Genomic DNA, 5,186 nt, shown 5'->3' on the forward strand with positions numbered 1-5,186 from the left:
AGCTGGAGCTTGTAAAAGGGTAAGTAAAAAAGCATTGACATAAAGTCTAAGGAAAGCTTGTTTACATATAAATATCAAAATATGAATCTACTGTTTCACAACAAATGCTCCATCTAGATTTATACCTACCTGAAGGTGGTGTTTATATCTCTCTAATTTGTCCCTAAAATTCTCTTCAATTTGCAAGGGTATGTCAAAAAAAACCCAAAAGTTTTGCTATTAGGGTTCCAATTCATACATGCATGGGTTCATTCCAAACAAAGCATGTTTAAAGAAGCCTTTGAGATCAGTGGATAACAGACATGTTCTTCAAGTAAGACACTTGTCTTAATTTCACTAGTTGTTGTTAAGTGATGTTGAATTGGCACTGACTCATAGCGACCCTGTATAGGGGTTCCAAGGAGTGGCTGGTGAACTTGAACCACTGACCTTGAGGTTCAAAGTGACCTTGCAGTCCAGTGCCACACCAGGACTCCTATTTTCATTAGACTGCCATATAATTAAAAAAAAAAAAAAAGCCATTTGAGGTTTTTTGTTATTGTTTATTTATCCGCTTGTTTTGTTTTAAAATATACTATTAACCCTGAATCCAATATAGTTTTATTTCCATGACACAAAAATATGTCTTTTTTTTTTTTTTTTTTTTTTTTTAATTTAAGGTTTTTATTTTTTTTTTTTTTTTTTTAATTCATACTGCACTCTTTTCATTAAAAAAAAAAAAGGACACATTTTTGTGTCATGGGAAAAAAATGTTATTGAAGTCAAGGCTAATAGAATATTTAAAAACAACAGTAACAACAACAAATAAATAAACAACAACAAAAGCCAACTGAAGTGGACATTTTTCCAAATTATTGAAGTTTTGAAACAAGTTTCAAATAAAGCTGCACATATAAAACAACAGTTTGTAAATTGACTAAGTATTGCTAAGGAAATCCAGGAACATCTCAAATATGAGGCAAAAAAGAGAAGGCCATCAACTTTCACAAAGTAAGAAAGAAGGTCTGAAATCCAGGAAGTGGTGGAAGAAGAAGAGAAGATCACAGGGTTAGAAGTTATGTGAGAGCTACTAAACTTGGAATCTTACACGGCTAGGTATTTTCAATCTTAAGTCAACATCGTGGTCTGAGCAAGCTTTTGGCCCAATGGGTGCCAAAAGTGTGGTGCAAAGAAGAGGTAGCTCAAAGAACTGATTTTTTTCATCAATCTTTTAAAGCAAGATTGAAGTTAATAAATAGGATTTTATATAATGAACTGTAACCAAAGAATGCCTCTTGGCTTTATCAATATGATTCACAGAGCAAGATCCAATCAAAAAAGTAGTTTCTGAGGAGATCTGCTGAGCCAATTAAATCCAAAGCAGAGTGGTCAGCTCAGAAAGTTATAGCAATTGTTATCGGGATTGAAAAGGGCTAATGTTATAGATTTTCTTGAAGGCTACAGCATGATCATGGGGACTAATAAGAAAGAAGTTTTAAGAAATGGAAAATTAAACTGGTGGAAACAATTCATTTCTTCTTCAAAGGTAACAAGAGTTGTCCTACAATTTCTATGGGAAACCTTACCCCATCTACACTACAGCCTGGATCTTGCCTCTTCAAACTTCCTTTTGTGATTGTACCCTAAACTCAAAGAACTGTTTTTAAAACAACAACAACAACAAAAAAAACAATTTGATTCTTTTTAGAATGCCAAAACTGCTGTTTTTAAGTGATGTAAATCTAAGATTGTAAAATTCTTTTGGGGAAGGGTTAAAGAAATGGGACACCTTCAAAGGTGCATAGACCTTGTTAGATGACATGCTAAGAAACAACAGCTTCATACTGGAAGCAGAAGCAAGAAATGAAATGATATATTGCACTAGGCAAATCTGCTGCAAGATGCCTCAAGTTGTTAAAAAGCAAAGACGTAACTTTGAAGACTGAGGTGTACCTGAGCCAAGTCATGATATTTTCATTCACCTCATATGCATGTGGGAGTCCTGATGTAACACTGTAGGATAATCTCTGGACTGATAAACAAGGTCAATGGTTCAAACCCATCAGCCACTTCTCCGCATTCCTATATAAGGTCTCAGTGATATGACTTAATAACATATGCAAGTATAAGTTGGACAATTAATAATAAATATCATAGAGGAATTGATACATTTGAATTATAGCCTTGGCAAAGAATAATGAAAGTACCATAGACTGCCAGAAGAACAGACACATCTGTCTAGGAAGGAACACAATCAGAATGCTCCTTAGAAGCAAGAATAGTAAAACTTTTTCCTCTTTCACTTTGGACATGTTTTCAGGAAGTACCAGTCCCTAGAAAAGTACATCATAATTGGCAAAGTGGAGGGTTGGACAAAAAAGAGGATGTCCCCAACAAGATGGATTTACACAGTGACAGCAACAACGGACTCAATTATTACACCAGTTGTAAGGATAATGAAGGAACCATCAGTGTTTCGTTTTCTTGTGCATAAGGTTGCTATGAGTTAGAACAACTCAATGGCACTAAAAACAATAATGATTTTGTAGCAAAATGTTGGAATTATACTTGTCTTTCAGTTTGTCATACTGTGGTGGCTAGCATGTTGCTGTGATGTTGGAAGCTATGTCAATGGTATTTAAAACACAAGCAGGATCATCCATGGTGGACAGTTTCAGCTGAGCTACCAGAGTAAGACAGACTATGATAAAGGAGTGGCAGACAAATTCAAACGTTTAGCCACTGAAAACCTTGTGAATAGTAATGGAGTACTCTCAGATTGTTGTTGTTAAGTGCCATCATAGAGACCCTGTACAGAGTTTCCAAGGAGTGGATGGTGAGCTTGAACCACCGAACTTGCAGCTCAAATTGACTTTGCAGTCCAGTGCATTAACCCACAATGCCACACTATTAGATAGCACTAGAATTTTGAAACATTATAAACAGCACCAGGATGTTATCAGATATAGTGCTGGAAGATGAGCCCCTCAGGTTAGAAGACACTCAAATACACAAGATGGGGGAGAGGAATGGAAGAACAAGGTGGAGGAGAGAAAAGTTTAGGCAGGTTTGCATTGGCTAAGTGGGACAGAGGTAAATGATGATGTATGCACAACCTTGGAAAAAACAGGGCTCTGGGATACAGGGATTGAGGCATGGTTTGAATGGGTTAAAGAGGGGAATAATAAATTAAAATTCTTGACTTTCTTTTGAATCTTGATTTCCCTTGCCTACCATTGTGAAATAGACACTTGAGTGGGAGAGAAAGGAATAGCCAAAAACATCACAATAGAAAGCTTGTAAATCTGTATTCAGCCTATAACTGATTGGGATACCTTAAAGGGGGTTAGAAGTTGTCCAGTGAAAGAAACTTTCTGTGGAGCCTTTACATTGCACAAGACCATAGGTGGTATCCTGAACCCCATCCAGATTCGTCTGTGGTGGGCAAGATCTACTTGAAAGGACAAGTAGACCAGCCTGGAGCAGCTAGAAGAACAGAAGTTATTTCACGAAAGAAAGACTGGCAGGAAAAATAAAAAACAATAATGGCAGTCTGATTGACTACTACAAGACCAGGCAAGCTGTTCACCTGGTAGTCATCAAGGCAAGTGGTGGGGTCCCCTCAGAACAAACCACCTTCTAAGACTAAGACTCAAGGGGAATATACGACTAGGCAGGTGGTCTGGCTGGTGACCATGTTGGTCACTGATAAGGGGAGGAGGGGGAAAAACATCAATGAATTGGGGAGCTGGGTCCGACCACATTCAGTAGACTCCTGTGAACCCGGATGGAGACCTGGTTGGCCAGCAGTATGGCAAGACCTGGGGACTCCTGGGCCCAAAGGCAGTGACATGGCCACAGAGTAGTAGAGTGGACAGCAAAGTGTCTAGCTGATATTAAATGAGGGGAGATGCACAAGAACACCCACACTAGCAGATAGTACCCACTTGACCTGGCTTCAATGGTTGGATGATCAGAACTCTACCAGAAGAATAAAGAAGAAGAAATAAAAGAATGACTGCTACAATTTGATGAACTCTACCTATACTTATGTCTTTACAGCAAGGATCACTTCCACTCCATTGGTACATAGGGTTGACAGGGATGGGCAACATAGACATTGGCTATCCAAAATGGTGGGGGAGGGGACTACAAAGGCAAGAAGTAACTGGCTTACAACTTTCACGAGGGAGCCTAGTTTCAGACAGGGTATGGGAAGGTAGAATCTTCACTGAATGGTTTCCAATCTGTTGGGTTGGGGCTAATGAAAGGAGATGGGTATATGACTCTTGTGGTACAATTGTGAATAATTGCTATCAGGACTGACTGTGGGGGTTAGAAATGTAAAGGCAAAAGTTTTATAACAAAAGGAAGGGAGTGATTGATTTTGCAGTCCAGGAGCAGAGTCCCTGGGACCATCAAGTGAGAAGAGTGGAGTGCTGGGCCCTACCCAGAGAAGCAGTGATGCCAGAAATGTAGCAGAAACAATGAAGTGGACAGATGGAGTGGCTGGGGACACTGGACTCAGAGAGGGGTTGTGTGCTGATGGCCAGGGGGCAGGCCTGTGGGTGTGCCCTTTGGTTGTTTGATGATGCATGGAGGAGAGTATAATCATTGTAATGAAATGAAATATTATAGGAGGAATGTAAAACTGATGTTCTCCCATGCAGACCCACATAATTCAAAATAAAAACTTAAAAAAAAAAAAGGAATTTGTAGGATGGGAAATGGAAGGAGTGCAATTTTTGTTGTTACGTGTTATTGGATCTGTCTGACTCACAGCAACTCTGTGTATAATAGACTGAAATATTGCTTGGTCTTTGCACTATCCTCTCAATCATTATTATATTTGAGGCCATTGTTGTGGCCATTGTGTCAAACCTTCTAATTGAGGTACATATGAAACAATAAATATGGACCTTGTAGTATAATATAGTATGGCCTAACCACTGGACTACCAAGCCAACCAGCTGCTTCACAGAGAAAAATGAAGTTTTCTGCTCCCACATAGATTTATAGCCTTGGGAACCCTGGACAGGGTTGCTAAGAATTGACACGAACTCAAAGCACTTAGCAACAACAAAGGGTATTATAGTCTAGTATAGCTTCACTCTGGTGATTAGAACTTGAAGTTGTTAAAACCTGACAAGATCAAAGAACATTTTAACAATTATCAGCCTTTAAATTCTGCTGTTTTCAGACGAAGA

This window comes from Chrysochloris asiatica, unplaced genomic scaffold, assembly GCF_000296735.1.
Source record: "Chrysochloris asiatica unplaced genomic scaffold, ChrAsi1.0 scaffold00032, whole genome shotgun sequence".
NCBI lineage: Eukaryota > Metazoa > Chordata > Mammalia > Afrosoricida > Chrysochloridae > Chrysochloris > Chrysochloris asiatica.